The following is a 20653-nucleotide window of genomic DNA, read 5'->3' as shown; positions in this document are numbered from 1 at the left end:
TCAGAACTTGGCTTCCCCCCTGTGTGCGATGTTGTCAAAGAGGCACATTTCTCTCTTGTCCCCTACAGAGTACTGAGTCAGGAGCTGCAGGACTAGAAGGAAGAGGGAGGCGAAGAGAGAGGACTCGAAGAGGGCAGTAAAGGGACTCGGGTCCTACTACATGCATCACGGACTCCACCAAGAACCCCACCCGTGAAGCCCTGGGATGCCTCACCCACGGATCCCCCAACTGGCCCATGAGCACTCTCAATGCTTATTAAAGAAAATGTGGTGCTCACTTTGGCAGCACATATACTAAAACTGGAACGATACAGAGAAGATTAGCATGGCCCCCGCGCAAGGATGACACACAAATTCGTGAAGCGTTCCATACTTTAGGCTCAAGAGGGAGGGGATATGGGGATATACGTATATGTATAGCTGATTCACTTTGTTATACAGCAGAAACTAACATAACAATGTAAAGCAATTATACTCCAATAAAGATGTTAAAAAGCTGTGGTTTACATTTTATTTACTATCTGTCTGCATGGTTTGAAGAAACATATTTATGGGACATTTATATTACTGTGTGATGTTCACCAGTTGCCATTATTTTCAATAAACAGCTCAGAAATAATTAAGTTAGTTCCTAAATTTCTAATTTGACTACTATGGACTCATAGAGGACTAATGTTTAATGAACACTTATAATAGGCAGAAGATTTCCTCGGTTTGTGAGAATCTAAATATGTGTAAGTGTTGTCCTCTGCCTTCAAGTTGTTACTTAAAATAGAAGACTAAAACCAAGATTAGAAAAAACTAAAATCATGTATTATAAAATCCAAGATTCAAAACAAATACTCTGATATCTTAATATGGAAACAGACCCTAAATTATTTTTATTTAAAAGATTAGACCTTTCCCCACGTTTAATTTTAACTCAACATATAGTAAAAAATATAGCTGTAAGAACACCTTTCTTACACATCTTTTGCACATCAGTGATTCTCTGTCCATGCTTTACTAGGCTAAAGATGGATTAAAAGAGCTTCCCTAAAGTGCTTTGATTTGGAGAAACCTCATTGATTGCTTCCTTCCTGACACTTCTTTGTGAAATTAGATTGGGATAAGCTTTTCCTTGAAGAGCTCTACATCCACAAATGTTTCTGATTACATGAAATCATTCAGAGTGTGAAGGGTCATCATGCAGAGAAATGTGTCCGGCTAGTCCCTATTGCCATAATGACAGAATAAGAGAATATGAGTTCAAACTGAAAAAGAAGGGATTTGGCTTGCTTATGGGGAAGGTTTTATTATTTAAACCCTCTGTCTTAGAGTAGCATGGATCTCCTGTTAATAATAAAAGCCAAGAGCTACTTGAAACTTACTCTGTGTCAGGTACTGTCCGAAGTCCTTGACTTGTGTTAACTCATTGACTATTTGCAGCAGTCCTATGAAACAGATATTGTTATTATCTCTGCTTAACAGATAGAGAAGAGTTAGTTAGGATTATAAACTTGGGGGGAAAAAAAGCAAGGGAGAAATATGACCTATGCTCTCAACCACTCTGTTTTTGGGTACTCTGTGCTGTCTTAGCTCTTAACCGATCCTAGCTTCTTCCATGCTTAGCCTTTCTGATCTGTTTTCCGGAGCCCATCTTCCCATTCTTGCTGACAGACACTGCTTCTCCAAATCCTATATGCTGAATCATGTAGTTTTAATTAAATCTTCCATAATATTTTAGAAGTATTACCCATTTAATCTTTTCAGGACAGTTACATGTAGAGGAGAGATCACCTCTATTGCTTCCTAACAAATGATTCATAAGTTTTACATTGCTACCTAGCAGCAAAATTTCACACTCCCACTGATGCTTTATAAACACTTACCTATTAAACCTAGAAGTAATCAAAAAGTATTTCAGAGAAAGCTTGGTAATGGAAATATCTAACAATCAATATAAGAAGACAAATGATTATGTTTAAGTTCTCTATTAAAGAAATGGTCTATTCTTGTTTGGTAAAGTTTTTTTTCCTAAAATCTCATACAACCTAATACTGAGGGCTTAGACAAGCTTAGTTAAATGAACTTAATTTCTCATTAAAGATTATGGTGTGCTACTTCTCAATATGCACCCTCATTTCCAGCTATCATTTAGTTGTGTTTTGCATTATTTTCCCTGCTACCGTCTGTCACTGGGCTACAATCTCATCAAGTTTCCAAGTCCAGCTGGGTGGAGTCTTCTAATGGTCCCCATTCTAATGGCATCTAACAGTGTAAAGGTGCTGATGATTGTGAATTATGGCCACTTTGCACAGAATCATTTCTGATATAGATTTTTTTCTAATTTTGATGTGATAGGTAACATCTAAAACCCTTTTTTTTTTCCCCTCTTAGGAGCTCTCTTCTCATTCTATGGGTATCTTGGCCCTATTCTGAAATGTTACACTTTAAAGAAACTTAGTGCAAGATTATATGACCAGATTAAACTCTGAATAACTTCAAGTGACTCTGGACAAAGCAAAGCACACTGAGAAAACATCAATTCCTGGGTTTTCTCTATGTGGAATTCCTCAAAGTGTGATCCTCTACTATCCTCATCAGAAACACTGAAGGTGTTTTTAAAAAATGGACTTACTGGTCTCCCTCTAGATCTATCCAGTCAAAACATCTAGGCACTGTGGATTGACATCTACAGTTTAAATAAACATCACAGGTTAATATTACAAACTCATGTTTGAGAACCAACGTTTTGTTATTTAGATAGCACCTACCTCAAGAAGCAGTGATACCAGAGAGGAATAATAGGCAAGTACAGCTTTCAGACGCTTTGTAAGGAAATGAGCGTCTAAGACACCATTGTTTATTCCAGGTGCATAAAATGAAATACATACAGCACCCAGGAATCCAGCCATGGTTAGATGCCCTGCATAATGTAAATTTATATGGTATGGACATAACACTACGTCATCTGCTACTGAGATAGCTCAGTGCAAAATTCAGCCCAATTGGGATATACCATATTAGATAGTATCACTAATGGGTGGCTGCCCCAAGAGGAGGTGGGATTCTAGGCCTCGGTCTGAAATACCCTGGGTGAAAATGGGCCTTTGTTCTGGTTCTTCATGGACCTCAATGTCATGATGCACTTGTGAATAAATATAGCTGCTGTGATGGGTTTCCATGCTTCGTTATTTTCTAGGGTATCTTTTTTTGTGTGTGGTACGCGGGCCTCTCACTGCTGCGGCCTCTCCCGTTGCAGAGCACAGGGTCCGGATGCACAGGCCCAGCGGCCATGGCTCACGGGCCCAGATGCTCCGTGGCATGTGGGATGTGGGATCTGGGATCTTCCCGGACCGGGACATGAACCCATGTCCCCTGCATCGGCAGGCGTACTCTCAACCACTGCGCCACCAGGGAAGCCCTCTAGGGTATCTTTACAATAACCTAATATCATCTAACTTGGCTTGTCTTTTCCTTGCAACCTCAGAGAGCTCAGTAAAGAATTAGTATGCTGCTGCTCCAAGGCCTGGGCCCGGCCACTGGGCGGCCGTGGCGAGGGCTCTGGAGCCCTGTGGGACACAGACCTCAGCCTGTCCCCGGACCCTCCAGCTCACCCGCCGGCCCGAACACTGAGAGCCTAAAGAACCCCGTGGATTAGGCAGCCACCTGCCTCTTACCACACCCTCTGCCCCGAGGCCCACTGTGAGTTACCTGTTCGCTGATCTTCTGCAGGTCTCGCGGGCTCGCGGGCTCGCGGGCTCGCGTTCTCGCGGTCTCGCGGGCTCGCGGGCTCGCGTTCTCGCGGTCTCACGGTCTCGCGGTCTCGCGGTCTCGAGGTCTCGCGGGTCTCGCGGGTCTCGCGGTCTCACGGTCTCACGCTGAAGATCACGCGCTAACAGTCTCGCGATAACAGTCTCGAGAGACAGGCCTCAAACTAACAGCCGGTAGGTAATGCACGCGTCCCCGCCCTGGCCCTATTATAATAAGGGACACCAGTCATATTGCATTGGGGCCCAACCTAATGACCTTAACTTACTTCTAGAAAGACCGTATCTCCAAAGAAGGTCACATTCTGAGGTACCAGTCATTAGGACTCCAACATATGGATTCGGGGAGGGTGAGGGGAACAGAATTCAATACTTGCCATTCATATTAAACGATATTTAAGTGTGATGGCAAATGAAAACCATTCTGTATCTTGTGTGACCAATATTTTCTTACCGCTGGCCTAGGCTGTTGTTGAGGAAGGCTGATTCCTGCACAGTCATGGCTGCAGCTAGAAGGACTCCTGGACCAAGCCACCGTGGTGTAGCAGCATTCTTTGAAAAACAACGACTGAGCCAGTGAGTAAGTACAGTCTTTGGTTGTAATTCTTTAGTGGTAAGCTTGTGAACCCAGGCTTCCTTTAGGAATAATAACACTGTTCTGAGAGCTGGACAATATATGCTTCACCACACTGGTGGGCAAAGATGTGTTAACCATGCAGGATGAGTTGTTTTCAATAGCAATAGTGTATACATATTAACAGAAGCAATGGCAGCAGAAAACTAATATGTGTAGAGGAAATAAGGAGCTAATTAGCTCCTCTAGCACTTTCTCTGTTTGGCCCTTGGACACGGGAACGGCCCCTATATGTTTTTCTATTTCTGTTTAACAAATCACCACAAATATAGAGGCTTAAGCCATATCCATTTATTAGCTCACTGTTCTATAGGTCAGAAGTCTGAGTGCAGCATGGCTGGATTCTCTGCTCAGGGTCTCAGAGACAGAAATCTAGGTGTTGACCAGGCTGGGCTCTCATCTGGAGGTTCTGGGGAAGAATCGGCTTCCAACCTCATTAGAGTTGCTGGCAGAATTCAGTGCCTTGCAGCTGTAGGACTGAGTTCATGTTTCTTTGCTAGCTATTGACCAGGGGGCCTCTTTCAACTCCTTAATTCACCCTTTTTCTCATGTGGCCCCCCCTCTATCTTCATACCAGTAATGGCATGTCAAGTCTTTCTCATGCTTCCCATCTGTTTGCCTTCCTCCTCTGCTTTTAAAGGGCTGATGTAATTACATTAGGCTCAGCTGGATAATCCAGAACACGTTCTCTATCTTAAGGTCAATTAACTAATTAACAACCTAAGGTCAACTAATTAGTAACCTTAATTACATTGGCAAAGTCTCTTGCCATGCAGCATGATGTATTCATGGGCCTGATATTTTATCATACAGTCCCTGGTATTAGGGCAAGAAATCTCGGGGGGGGGGGGGACATTTTTATAATTCTTTCTACTACAGCCCCTTTGGAATGAGCAAGCCTCTTGGATTCTTGCATAATTCAAGGAATGCAGGCCTAAAGAGAGACACAAGGGACTTGTCCCTCTGGGCATGTGGGTGCTCAGTTAATTGTTTTCAGTATTAAAAAGAGATACCTTACTCAATTCATTAATTAAAAAGTATTTATTGATTACGTATTTGGGGCCAGTCCTCTTCTAGGTACTGGAGACTGAGTAAGGAGGAAAATATTAGGCAAACAGGTAGCTAATTCGTATAGGACCTAGTTGGCCATTATCAGGACTTTGGGTTTTACTCTAGATATTAAGGGAGGTTATTGGAGAGTTTAATGCATTGAGTGTTACGATCAGACCTAAAATTTAAAAGACAAAATTGGCACTTCCTCTTCCAGGAAGATGGAGCAGATGTGCTTTCTTTCTATTCCTCCTGCTAATAACTAAAAATTCCTGACCTTTATATGTAAAATAAACATAGGAAGACTCCGAAAAGTCGAGAGAAGGCCAACTGTCCAGGGACCTTGGTACTCAAGGAATAACATGGTGGTGAATTCTCTGGGTTTTATATTTGCCCCAGGTATCCCAAACTTAAAGAATCCACAACCTGTAAATGGCAACAGGCACAGACAATAATAGCTCCAACAAAAGCCTGTTCCATCTAGTTAAAGGACCAGGAAAGGGGTATGCTAGCAAGACAGAAAAGTTTTAGACAATAACTGTTCTACTCTGACTAAACACCACAGAAAAAATGTTATGGTTTCATCCTCCCCCACTCTCACAACAGCAGAGGCCTAGAATTCTACCATTGCCAGGCTGTAAGGAGGCATTCCAATGCCTGTGGCGAGCATTGCCCTCTGAGGAAGGCGCCATTAAGACCCTCATAAGCCTCAGGGCCCGATTGTACTCTCCTTGGTATGCATCCTGGACTTTATGGTATGAACGTAAAAAAGGAGATGGCCTTTGGCCCAATCGCTCCAGGGACCTGCTCAGTTAGTGGGAGTCCCTGGTTGTTCCCTAAAGCTAGGAAAAGCAACCCTGGAGGAGAAATTGGTGCCTTTGAGGGAGAAGCCGAGAAGCCAATCAACCAGCTGATGCCGATAAGGCGTGACTAAGCCGAGAAGCCAATTAACCAGCTGATGCCGATAAGATGGTGACTAAGCAAATTCCCTGCTTTAGGGGTGTATATATGGCTATGCTTTGTTATTAAACTTGCCTTGCAACCATCAGTTGCTTGTGCCCTTCTGCTCCCATACCTTGGTGCATTCAGTTCCCTACCCCCTCTCGTCGATTGTTGCTACACTTTGAGGACCCGCCGCGGCTGGCGGCAAATGCCCTTGCTGGGATAGTGTTAGAGAAGGCCAAGCAGGGAGCCGGGACCTTTATTCCCACTGGGAGTAATGAGACCTCCCACCCCAAGGTGTCAGTGAAGACCTCGTGGGGAAAATAGGTTCCATACCACCCAGCAGTAAAGAGGCATCTCTTCCTGGGCTAGTGTTAGAGGAGGCCTAGTGGACAGTAATGAGTTTCACCACTGCTCATTGCTGTTGAGGTTACCCCTCCTGTGGTGTCAGTGGAGGCTGTGTGAGAGACTCCAACTCCTCCCAGGCAGAAATGTGGACCATCCTGACATCCTATAAAATAGCACATTGATCTGTTACATTGATGACATCATGCTGGTTGGACAGAATGATCAAGAAGGGGCTAGTTTGCCAGAAGCATTAATAAGACACATACCCTCCAGAGCGTAGGAGGTAAGTCCTATGAAGATTACGGAACTTGACACACTGTAAAGTTTTGGGGGGTCCAGTTGTCTCCTGTTGGCATAGGAGTTGAATAATATGGACACATAGGTCTAGAAACCAAGAGATAGAGGCAGTATTGGCTGCACTTACTAACACACTGACCTGCTGGGAGACTTTCTGCCTCCCATCCCAACTCTGGGCTCTACAGGTCAGAAGTCCTGGTCCCCAGAGGATGCCCACTGTTTCTATGAGACAAAACAAAGGTCTCATTGAGCTATAACCATGGCTACCACTTGAACACTTTGGTTTCCTTGTGTGTATGGACAAGTAGAGAAGAGTTGCTAACATCTTAGCACAGATCATTGACCCTGATCAGAAGGAGGAAGGAGGACTGCAGTTACACACTGGGGGCAGGTAGGAATAATTGTGTAATTTAGGTGTTCCACTTGGATGTCTCCTACCACTTGGATTTCAAATGGGCAAATGAAGCAATCTATGCCTGAAAAGCATATGCGAATAGGGGCCCAGAAGTCTTAGGAAGGAGGTATAGGTCATATTACCAGGTAAATAAGAGAACTGTCCAGGTGATGGCTAAGAGTGAAAAGAATTTAGAATACACAGTGGGGACAGAAGATATTGAGTACCAGCTGCAGACCCAAGGCCAACTTCAGTGATAGGGGCTACAGTTCATCCCTCTAATAAATTTCCTCTCAAGGGGAGAGGCTCACCAGAACCACACAAGATCTCCTCTTGAATGTGCACGAAGAAATGAGTGTGCACAGTATAATCGGTGGACTGTTTCAGTCACGGGGTGCACCACTCTGATCTTCTTCAAGAGACAACCTGCCAGAAGGAGTGCAGCGAGCTGACAGTGGTAGCACCTTCAGGATCTGCTACCGCTTTCAGACTGAGATCATGCTCTTTCAGGGAACTCCCAGCCAATAACGGAGCATCGTGGGGGTACTAGGGCCTGACTATTTGGCTTAATAAGGGACTTCTCTGTGGGAAACCTTTGGCTCAAGGTCCTTATGGGACTAACCAGGACTTTTTCAAGCTGTCTCACAGTCAGAGGCTTGATTTACCAGTCTCTACTCACAGATATCAGATCTGAATTATGGTCTGAAGGCTTTCCTTGCCTATTCCTGCTTCCTTTCTCCTTAAGTTTTCTCAAGGAATACCCTCTTTAATTCTTTTACATTTCTAACTGTATTAGTATATGCTTTCCGAATGATTGAAACTGACCCATACCCTAAAGATCTCCTGCATCCTTAGCTGTTGCATTGTATAAAAAACAAGCAAACAAACAAACAAAACTCCCAAATTGTCCTCGACAGGTAGGATTAATAACTCCAGATGGAGCTGTAACCTTTGTTGCCTGTTTGTTCAGCTGTATAAGTAGTCTAACATGGTCAGATGGCACTCTTAACTTCCAATTTAATGGAACAGTTGTTGTGTCCCCTTGTGGAAGCACTCATATTTTGTGAACTAAGAGCACTAAACTATCCGACTACAAAGTTGTGGTGATGAAAAGCAAAACTTTTTCTGAGGATCATTAAGGGTAATAGAGGAACCACTGTCATTTCCACATAGTGATTCCTGGACCCAGGAATCCTTGCTATAAGAAAATCGTCACCATATATTGATTGCTGTTTAGAGCATTACCTCATGCTGGTGGATGTTAGCCATGTGCACAATGTTTTGTCACCTAGGTGGCACTGTAACTAACTGAGTCTTCAAAAGGCCATTGCATTGTAGTATGAGGCCAACTCAGTGGATTCCATTAGTGTAAGCCGTTGATGAAATTGTTTGCTCTACTATGAGTTCCTTGGTCAGGAGCAATGCTGTGCGGAATACCACAGTGATGAATAAGTTTTCTGTAAATCTTTGTTATTTTATTTGTTTATTTTCTTTATTTTTCTTGGCTGTGTCAGGTCTTAGTTGCGGCCCGGGGGAATCTTCGTTGAGGCACGTGGGGTCTTTTTGGTGCAGTACGTGGGCTCTTCGTGGTGGCACACAGGCTTCTCTCTAGTTGTGGCGCATGGGCTTCAGGGTGCATGGGCTCTGTAGTTTGTGACATGAGGGCTCTGTAGTTGAGGCGCGCGAGCTCAGTAGTTGTGATGCTTGGCGTTCCCACGGCATGTGGGATCCTAGTTCCCAGACCAGGGATTGAACCCATGTCTCCTGCATTGGAAGGCGGATTCTTTACCATTGGACCACCAGGGAAGTCCCTGTAAATCTTTGGATAGTGTTTTGATCAAAACATTGCATGTAGGGAAGGCAAATGCATATCCAGAATAGGTGTCTAGTCCAGTGAGAACAAAATGCTTCCTTTTTCACAAGGGAGTGGTGGCACTTATTCCCCAGGGAATTATGCTATTTCAGGGAATCAATCTTGGTTTCTGCTGTTGGCAGTCTGGAAACTCAGAAGTAGTATAGACATATTGGCTTTGGTGATTAGAATACCATGATACTGAGTGAAAGCATAACCTCTATTCCTGCTGTCATGATCTCTTTATGCATGAACACATTGCCAAGGATAGAGTGGCTTTCAAAAGAGGCTGACTGACATCTACATAATGGATTATCTGCTCCATTTGATCATTAAGTTCCTTTTCAGCTGAAGTTACTCATTTGCGTGTGTTTACATGTGATATAAATATCCTTACACTCTGTGCTCGTTCAAAGAGGTCACTATCTCCTCCCCAGACCTTCTTGTCATCAATTTTCTAATTATGTTTCTTCCAAATTTTTGACAGCTAGCTAAACCATTATCATTGCCTATAAATCAATGTAGATACACACATTGGAACATTTCTTTTTCCAGGCAAAATGAGAAATCAAAAGTACTGTTCTAACTTCTGCCAACAGGGAGAACTTCCTTTCACCATTGTCCTTCAGGGCTACCTACCCATGGAATGGGGCTGCAGTGCTGCAACTCTTCAGATGGGTGTTGCCAGAATATTGTGCAAAATCGTCTGAATATTTTCTTCATCATTTAACTGGTCATTGTGAATTTCCCATGAGCTATTGGTGCAGGATGAGAGAAAAAAGAAGATGTAGCTCCAGTAGGACTTAGGGGAATCTGAGCCATTTGCTGTTGTGTCTTGGGACCTACCTAATTCTCATATCATTTATACTACTTTTCCTGATGAAGGTTGTTGCTGTGAACATTCAACTTTCTGGCTTGGGGTCAGACAACTCCCCCTTCATCATGGGCAGATTAGAAAATATGGCAACTTGAGGGCCACTGATCAGGCATTCACTCTCCGTTTACCCTCACTGGTAAGTCATAAGATGTTTTTCAAAAGGACAATGGTTATCAGCAGATGATAACTTACCTTTGCCCTAAAATCTGAAAGGTCTGTGATGTATTTTACCTATAAGGTCTGGCCAAAGACTCCATACTGCACTCCTATCTGCTGCAGACATTTCAAACATATCTGGATCTGGTGGGTTGTATGACCCAAGTGGCAGAACAACTTGCACAGCAGCCTGGAGCTATTGGTGAGCTGTCTTTTGCTTTGGGCCCACTTAAAACTTGCAGCCTTTCTGGTTTCTCAGTAGATGATTTGGAGCAGTACACTCGAATAAAGTATATGATGCCTCCAAATTACGGAGAAGCCAATAAGCCCCTTTCTTAGTAGCTGAAGAGGACTTTTAACCATGGAGGGCTACTTCAACATGCCTCAGACCGTTGGACTCCTATAAATTTCACTGAGGTGTCAGACCCCTGAATTTTCCTGGGGGATATTTCCTACCCTCTGATCCTCATGTGACATACAAAGGTTTCTACTTCCTGTTTACCAGAAGGGTCCAATCAATGTGATAATATTGCATTAGATCAGCATTATATGCTATGGGATAGATAGGGTATCAGAGTCCCTGCAAACTAAATATAACAGTGATGGAGAGCTGAAAGCAAGCTATTCTTGATGTTTTCTCTCAAGTATGGAGAAAAAACACAATCACCTGTTCAACACTTGTATACCACACTGAATGCAGCGAATCTGTTTTAATAGCAGCATTTGCCACTCTGTTAGTCCTGGCCCCCAGAGGACAGCTGTTGCAGAGGCCTTCAGGATGCCGCTGCTCCCGGCCTCTAGTGTGCTTCTCAAAGCCGTTATAAAAGAGGCATCCTCCAGAGCTTCCCTAGGGACATAATTGGAAGACAGATGATTATAAAGTCACCAAAACGTCCAATTTCCTTAACTATTTGATACCCTAACACTAGGTTAGTTCTGATTTTTCAACCCCAGTTAGCATAAACCATATTTGATTCCAAATTTTAGCCAAGCAATCAAACCAGCCAATCCAAGTTACTTTAGTTAATGCATTAAATTCAAAATATCTGCTTAATTCTCCTGCATCAGTAGATTTGGCTTCATCCAATATTGCATTCCTTCTACCAGATTTCAGCCCCTTAGAATGCATTATGATAAATATTCCCCAGCTTTTAGTTAATGTATATTGGCAAAGTCTTGCAATATTGTGTATGCCACATTCTCCCAGGTCATACTTTGTGCCTGATATCCTGGGTTTTAATATAATTATAGGTCGGTAGTAGCAAGAAGAAGAAGATTAAAATTTTCTCTCTTGGAAAGATCATTACTGGTTCTTTAGGCAAGGAGAGTCGAACCTTCTTAGACAGCAAGAATGGGCTGCTTCCACTGGCAAATGTGGCAAAGCAGAATTTGGAGGTTCATGGTCCCCAGCTTCTCTAGAATCTAGCTAGTTGCTCCCATTCCCATTTTCATGGTTCTCACTCTTTTCCAATTAATGCTTCAACTTTAACGTAAGAGAATCTATGGTTGTGAATTCCATGCACATTATCATTTAGCTGCCTGCAGGACTGGACTTTGGGTTTGTTTTCAGAAATACCAACCATTTAGCTATAAGGACCTAAGGAAGCTTTCTGGTTCATTCCTTTGACATTGAGCTGGGAATTTAAAGCTCTAGCTCATCATTTTCCTTTTTCAAGATTTTAAAGAAGCATCAACCAACCCCACAGTCGTTATACTCTTTATTTTCACTAAAAACCTGGCTTCTGTAGACACTGGATTCCAGATGACAAGTGTTGATCTCATGGCTCACCCCGAGAGCTGAGGATGGGGTTATCCAACCCAAACTGCATGACCAGGAATGAGTGGGGAGTGAATTCTTCCATGGGAAACCAGGGTACTGTTGATGGGAGAGGGTAGGGATGGAAGCATAAACAAATATCTGGACGCCCTGTCCATAGCTGGTCTTTTCTCTCCAAAGTTGAATATAAAATGTAATGTACTATTGCCATTATTTAGAAGATCTTTCTCAGAGCAAAACTAGAATGGAGCAGGTCAGAGGCTGGGACAGGGGTACAGTAGACAAGAATGTAAGAAGACCAGGAACTTGAAAGATTAGTAGAAGAGACCAGCAAGAAGAGGAAATTGCAGAACGGCTAGGCTGGAAGTGAAGACAGAGGCTCTGCTTGCTCTGCAATTATGTTTAGAGCTATACCTAATACCAGTTAAACTATTATTTTTTAAAAATTTTATTGGAGTATAGTTGACTTACAATGTTTTGTTAGTTACAGGTGTACCTCAAAGTGATTCAGTTATACATATATTCATTCTTTTTCAGATTCTTTTGCAATTTAGGTTATTACAGAATATTGAGTAGAGTTCCCTGTGCCATACAGCAGGTCCTTGTTGGTTGTCTATTTTATATATAGTAGGGTGTGTATGTTAATCCCAAGCTCCTAATTGATCCCTCCCCACCACATTTCCCTTTTGGTAACCAGAAGTTTGTTTTTGAAATCTGTGAGTCTGCTTCTGTTTTGTGAATAAGTTCATTTGTATCATATTTTAGATTCCACATATAAGTGATAGCATATGGTATTTGTCTTTGTCTGACTTACTTCACTTAGTATGATAATCTCTAGGTCCATCTATGTTGCTGCAAATGGCATTATTTTGCTCTTTTTTATGACTGAGTAATATTCCATTGTATATGGAATATTCCATGTGTATATGTACCACATCTTCTTTTCAGCATTACTTTTCAGTTTGGATAGACAATTCTTTACATTTGAAAGATAAATAGTGTTAAGTCACATACATTTGAATGAGAACATGTTCTGTCCTGATATATAAGTGAATTCTTTTTTTCCCCAGTTTTACTGAGAAATAATTGATACATATCACAGTATAAGTTTAAGGTCTACAACATGATGGTTTGATTTACATATATTGTGAAATGATAACCACCTAGGTTCAGCTAACCTCCATCTTCTCATATAGATATAATGAAAAGGAAGGAAAGAAAACAAGAAAAAGAAAAATAAATTCTCCTTGTGATGAGATCTCTTAGAATTTACTCTCTTAGCAGCTTTCCTATGTATCAGACGGCAGTGTTAGCTATAGTCAACAAGTTGTACATTACACCCCTGGTACTTAGTTTTCTTTTTTTAAGTATAGTTGACTTACAATATTCTTTTAGTTTCAGGTGTACAACATAGTGATTTGAAATTTTTATACATTACAAAACGATCACCACAATAAGTCTGGTTACTGTCTGTCATCACACAAAGTTATTACAATATTATTGACTATATTCCCTGTATTGTACATTACATGCCTGTCACTTATTTATTTTGTAACTTGAAGTCTGTACTTCTTAATCTCCCTCACCTATTTTACTCATCTCTCCATCCCTCTTCCCTATAGCAACCAACAGTTTGTTCTCTGTATCTGTGAGTCTGTTTGTTTTGTTATGTTTGTTCATTTGTTTTGTTTTTTTAGATTCTACACATAAGTGAAATCTTATTTGTCTTTCTTTATTTGACTTATTTCATTTAGCATAATACCCTCTAGATCCATCCATGTTGTTACAAATGGCAAGATATTACTCCTTTTTTTTCTGGCTGAGTAATATTCCATTGAAATATATGCACTACATCTTCTTTTTTTTTTTTTTTTTTTTTGTGTGTGTGATATGCGGGCCTGTCACTGTTGTGGCCTCTCCCGTTGTGAAGCACAGGCTCCGGACGCGCAGGCTCAGCGGCCATGGCTCACGGGCCCAGCCGCTCCGCGGCATGTGGGATCTTCCCGGACCGGGGCACGAACCCGTGTCCCCTACATCGGCAGGCGGATTCTCAATCACTGCGCCACCAGGGAAGCCCCATCTTCTTTATCTATTGGTTTATTGATGGGAACTTGGGTTGCTTCCATATCTTGGCTATTGTAAATAATGCTCAATGAACATAGGGGTGCATATATATTTTTGAATCAGTGTTCTTGGGTTTCCTTTTTTTTTTTTTGAAAAATACCCAGAAATGAAATTGCTGGGTCATATTGTAGTTCTATTTTTAATTTTTTGAGGCACCTCCTTACTGTTTTCCATAGTGACTATACCAATTTTAAGTGCATTCTTATATTCAGATACCGTTTGAGCAATGAGAAATAATGTAACTATTTTATTAAACATTGTTTCCATTCTATGTTCATTTTTGTATTGGAATGAAAGCTATGCTACTCTTTGGAGAACTTGGCTAACCTTTCTGCTTATCACATGTCACAATTATTTCCAGGATATTGAGAGTTTGGAAGTTATTTTCCCAATGGTGGTATCATGATAATGAATATTATTTAATTCTTATCTCTAGGACAGATTTTAGGGATTTCCCGTAAATTAAGTTATATGATTGTGGGGCCTCATACAAAATTCTCCAGAGTTGGAAAATGCTAACCAAGCCTCCTGCTGCTCCCCAAACCTTGAGCAATTGCCATGAGGTCTCAGAATCGAGCTTTTTAGAGTCTCGTGTAGACTTAAATTGGATGAGCTGGGTAACAGAAGCATCTGGCTTTAACTTCTGTTTTTCTGACGTTTTACCAGAGGGATTTTTATAAAGATTCTGTTTAACCTCATTTTCATTTGTCAGTGTCAGCCTCTTCTGTGGGAGTCTTAAGTTTACCTTCTGTGACCTGCTGGTCGTTTAGCAGTGCTAAAAATATAAAAATACCTTTCCAGGCTTTAGTGTCAGTTGCTATCTTTAAGAGATAAATCCTATATACATACTCTTAAATGCTCAAATTCCCATCTTGCTTAACTATCAGATTCACCCAGATAAAGTCAGTCACATTGTATAGTTTTTTTAAAAAGAAGCAGTTCTAACTTACTGCCATTTCAAACGGTTTTTGCAGCTTAATGCCATATTTTTATATTGTAGACAACTGTGAAGTGTCTTGAACTTTAGGCCAAGGAGTTTCTATGTAATTTGGTATGAAATGGAACAGTAAAATACTATAGAATGCTGCATTGATAAAATAGTACTAAATGTAATTTCGTCTTTTCTGTCCTGAGAAAGCCCTTGGATCTTTAAACGGACTGCTATTTGTCCATCAACATCTTCTTCTTCTTCTATCTGAATGGAATTTTCAGTGAACCATATGGCCAACCAACTAGCTTCCTTTATATTTAAATGTGACCATTATGAGTTAGTCTCTACAACGATATAGAACTTAAAGAAAAGGAGCTTTCCCTCTTTTGGTCTCTTCCTTCATCCTGCTACCTGAGATGTAGACAGGGTGGTGAGGCATCTTTGCACCTGTAGCTGCCCCAGGGATTCAAGAGGAACAAAAAGAAACATGGGAACCTCCTGGACTACTTGCAATATGACTGTTAGAGGAGAAAGAAAGAAACTCTACCCTATCTGAGCCACTTTTAATATGATGATCAGTAATAGCCGCTGAACTTATAGGTAATTCAGTCTGGTTTTACATGTGTAAATAACTATTCCTTAGCATGGAATGTCCCCTGTGAAGAACAATACAAAGTATAAATATAATAGCTCTAGTACAAAAAAAGTGATCTCTGATGGTATTGCCTCTTTTTGCATGTTATTTATGGCAATGACAGCCATAGATATGGTTGAATATATGTTGCATAATTTCCCCATACACTGTTTCCCAAAGTTCATTTATTCTTGTACCACCTTCATAGTACTTGCCATATTCATGTCCACTTTTAATATTAATTATTTAACATTTTGTTTAAATTGACTTTTTATAACTGATATAAATGGAAATTGATGTGACTTAGAGTAAGTAGAGGGTAATTACAAAAATAACTGCATTAAAAAAATTATAGCAAAATATTATTACCTACCAAAGGCCCTGGACCCGAGACCTGATCCTTACTTATTAAAAGAGATCATTTAGATTTAGAGGTATGTTTAAGACACACTAGCAAGAACTTGAAGCTTTCTGTTTGGTATAATTAAGTGAAAGAGAATTGAAAAGGGAAAATCTTTATCTCTATGTGACTAAATTTTATATAATGCTGCATGAAACAAAATCATTCAAGAGTACAATCAAGTGCAGTCATTCTTGCACTTCAGAAAATGCTGCTCTCTGATTCTGTTTCTTATCAATAAATAAAATATAGCAATGATAAGACAAAATGTTGGGTGGTGGGGTATCAGGTATATTCCAGTATGTAATATAGTTTCTCTTTGTTTCTACGTCAATCTCTTGCTCTGAAAGTAAATAAGAAGACAGCCAACTACTTAAAGACTCAAAGTCCTTGCTACTTGTTTTTTTTTTTTTTTAACTTGCTACTTGTTATATCATCTCATATTTTTTGCTTTTGAGCTAGGCATTAGATACTTTTAAAAAATTATTATATTATTTATTTTTGGCTGCATTGGGTCTTCATTGCTGTGCGCGGGCTTTCTCTAACTGCGGTGAGCGGGGGCTACTCTTCATTGTGGTGCGCAGGCTTCTCATTGCGGTGGCTTCTCTTGTTGCGGGGCACGGGCTCTAGGCACGTGGGCCTCAGTAGTAGTTGTGGCTCACAGGCTCTAGAGCACGGGCTCAGCAGTTGTGGCGCACGGGCTTTGTTTCTCTGTGGCATGTTGAATATTCCCGGACCAGGGCTCGAACCTGTGTCCCCTGCATTGGCAGGCAGATTCTTCACCACTGCGCCACCAGGGAAGCCCTAGCATTGAATACTTTTAAAAAGTAACTTCAGTTTACCAATATGTGATCCCAAGAGTGACATCATGACCTCACTGAGGTCCAGATCTGAAATGAACATCTGGAGCAAACTGTTTAGACCTGAGTGGACATTTAACCTTGGACATGAAAATAATAAACTTCACTAAAAAACAAGATGAAAAGAGAGTGGGTCATTTTATAAGCAAATATAGATTTGTTTAATTTGAATGGCTTCTGATTACAGAGCAATCTTTGAGGTTCTTCTTTGAAAACTGTGAGCACACAATGTTGCATTTCTGATGAAACAGTGTGTAAATGTGCTACCTAAAGAAGTGGCAGCTTAAGAGTGCTGCCTATGAAAGCAAAGTATAGTGTGGGCAGACGCTATAGGAGCTTCCCAACAGGAATTCTCTTATGCGCTGGGTCATAGAAAAAGGGTTGATAATTTTACTGGCATAAATTTGCCATTAACAGGAACTGTAGCATGTTCTGAAGCATTTTCATCATCCATAGTACATCTTATGAACATTTCTAGTTGTAATTCAAACCTCTGCATTCACACAAAAAAGTTTTTTTCATAGCGCTTATCAAACAAGTAGAGTTTCATTTGTTCAGGTTGTTATTTAGCACTTGATATTAGGTATCCCTTAGGCAGGAAACTTGAAAAAAATCAATCTCTTTTCATACTAACATACAGCTGGATGAATTCATCTAGATTTGCACAACACCATGGTGCATCCCTGCTTCAAAGATTAGACAGCTGTGTCAGACAGCTGTGTATTCACCATAATCGATTTCCTTTTTCTTCTGACCTCACAGATAGATCTTATTTCCAGTTCTTAAGTGTAGTGGATACAATGGAGCTCTAGCCAGTGGAATGCAGAAGGGTTATACGCCATTTTCAGGCTAGTGCAGAAGGGGCTATTGTGTGATTTTCCCTGTTTTCTCTCTTTCCTTCTGTCAGCCAAATGGCTTTGGAGAACTCAGTGGAGGTCTGTGAGTTCCTAACAGATGGTGGGAGTATAGTATGTAAAGAGCCTATGTTCCTGAATGATTTCATGGAGCAAATTAGCCCCTGCCCCCAGGCCCTGCTGATTGGACTTCCTGCGAGTAAGAAATATACTTTTATTGTGTTAACCCACTGATTTTTTGGAGTAATCCCTAAATGAATGCAGCTTGATATGATCAAAAGTACCAGATAACAGATGATAATTTTAAAGCTGAAACAGACCTAGTGACCATTTAAACCCAGGCAACTACTCGACAGATGCTCTCGTGGCCCAGGCAACACACAGTCCCCTTGCTGCTCCAGATGGGCAGGAAGGAGAGCAGTGCCCACCGCACACACTGCTCCAGGACTTCAGCAACGGCATCCTTCCAGGCAACAGTCTCAGGATTTCCAGAGAAAAGACTCAATTAAAATAGCCCAACATTCTTCTTTTATAGGTGAAAAAAATTGAGACTTGGAGTGTTTAAGTGATTTGCTCATAATTACTTAATTATTAAATGAGCACTATAAACTAGGTCCCCTAACTCATCATTGAGGTAATTCATATTTATCGGTCATTAAAAACAGTTTTATTCGGAAATGCATGAAGATAATTACGAGCTCTAAAGTTCAAGGAACTAGTTCTTTTTTAAAATTTTTTTTTGTTTTTGCGGTACGCGGGCCTCTCATTGTTGTGGCCTCTCCCGTTGCGGAGCTCCGGATGCGCGGGCTCAACGGCCATGGCTCGCGGGCCCTGCCGCTCCGCGGCGTGTGGGATCTTCCCGGACCGGGGCACAAACCCGTGTCCCCTGCATCGGCAGGCGGACTCTCAACCACTGCGCCACCAGGGGAGCCCAAGGAACTGGTTCTTGACTTTAGGCAAGTCAGTATCTGTAGACGAAAATAAAAGTAGATGAAGAATGGTTTCAAATTCTTAGCTACTCTTCCATTGAGAAGTAGAGTCTAAATCTCCTCCTCTTGAATTGGGCTGGCCTTTTCAAGTTGTTTGACCAAGAGAATATAGCAGAGGGGATTTCTAAGATTAGGTTATAAAAATCCTTGAAGTTTCCACTAGGTTCTTTTAGAACACTCTCTGAGTTTTCACTTAAGTAGTTTGACTACCCTCAGCCTGCCAGCTCTGATGGTCACGTGTAGGGCCTCCAAGCCAACTGCTCCAGCTGAGCTCAGTTTTCCCACCACCCCTGTAAGTGCCAGACCTATGAGTAAAGCCACCTTGGACTCCTCAGATCAGCTCCTTTGTCAGCTGAAAACCACAAATTGAGAGAATTCCCCAGCTGAGCCCCACTTGGATTTCTGACCCATGAAATCATGAGATATGACAGAAAATGATGGTTGTTTTAAGCAGCTAAATTTTGCCGTAGTTTGTTTCACAGCAATAGATAAATAGGATGCCCAGTGAATGAAGTATTCTCTTTAGTATGTAGTGTAAATGTTAAAAATGTGGAATGAGGCCAGTCGTCCTGCGTTCAAATCCTGGCTCCACCATTAACTAATTGTATGATCTTTTGTGTGTCTTAGTTGCCCAGTCTGTAAAATTTGGATAAAAATAATGCTTATCTTATAGTGGAAATTAAGTGAATTAATATTAATATTCTTAGAATGTTACCTGGCACATAATAAATAAAACATAAAAATTGGCCCTATTCCTTGCTTATTAGTTTCACTATAATCCTCATAACACATTCTCCCTCTGGTTGGCTCAGTAGGCTGCGAATGTGTTGGTTTGCCAACCACATCAGCCTGGTAAAGTTGGAACTGTTTTTCCCAGAATCCCCTTTCCTCTCGTTTCAGGTTAGAGGCAGACAAAAGAGGAACTTCTGCAGGGTTTGGAAGGCAAAAATGAAGCAGCAGTCATTTCTCTCTGTATTATTTTCCTGGGGCTGCTTAACGAATGACCACAAATTTGGTGGCTTAAACGACCAAAAATGTATTCTGTCAGAGTTCTGGAGGCCAGAGGTCTGAAATGAGTTTCACTGAACTGAAATCAGGGTGTCAGCAGGGCTGTCCTCCTTCTGGAGGCTCCTGGGAGAATCTTTCCCTTGCCTCTTCTAGTGGCTGCGAGCGTTCCCTCACCCCTGGCAGTGTCACTCCAGCCTCTGCCCCCTTCCTCCTTTTCCCTCCTCCTCTACTGTGTGTGTCAAATCTCCCTCTCCCTTTCTCTTATATGGACATTTATGAGTAGATTTAGGGCCCAATGGACAAGCCAGGATAAATTTCCCACATCAAGATCCTTAATCACAATGGCAAAGACCCTTTTTCCTTCTCAGGTAATATTTGCAGGTTCCAAGGATTTAGACCTGATATCCTTGGGTGGCCATTATTCAGCCTTCTGTACTCTCTCACTGTAGCGTTCATTATTTCCTCTGTTGGACTCAGTAGGCTACTCACGAGGTGGTTTACAAACCATATCGATTTGGTTAAGTGGGAACTACTTTTCCCAGAATCTCCATTCACTGTATGGTTCAGTGGTTAGAGTTGGGCAAAGGATGAATCTGTACAGGGTTTGAAAGGCAAAAGTGAAGGAGTGGTCATTTCTCTCTGAAGATCACGGTGGTTATGCAGTGACAGCGAGATGCTGATGGATTCTAGGCTGTCCGCTCTTTCCAGCATTAGCTGAAAATGAAGGAACAGTGTGATTTGACAACCTCAGAATGGTAGGTCATTTTAGGCCAC

At 41.5% G+C, this 20653-nt stretch overlaps 1 non-coding gene and 1 pseudogene across 1 annotated transcript; one reads left to right on the top strand and one right to left on the bottom strand.

Moving 5' to 3' along the window:
- Positions 1–17482, bottom strand: part of LOC131762390 (testis-specific Y-encoded protein 1 pseudogene) — a 56633-nt pseudogene extending 39151 nt beyond the window's left edge.
- LOC131763121 (U6 spliceosomal RNA) lies at positions 271–377 on the top strand. Its single transcript, XR_009337521.1, has one exon. It is a non-coding gene; the product is annotated as a U6 spliceosomal RNA (small nuclear RNA).
- Positions 17483–20653: the final 3171 nt, after the last annotated feature.

The sequence above is a fragment of the Kogia breviceps genome, chromosome 9 (genome assembly GCF_026419965.1).
Source record: "Kogia breviceps isolate mKogBre1 chromosome 9, mKogBre1 haplotype 1, whole genome shotgun sequence".
NCBI classification, from domain to species: domain Eukaryota; kingdom Metazoa; phylum Chordata; class Mammalia; order Artiodactyla; family Physeteridae; genus Kogia; species Kogia breviceps.
This window is presented reverse-complemented; position numbering and strand designations above follow the sequence as displayed.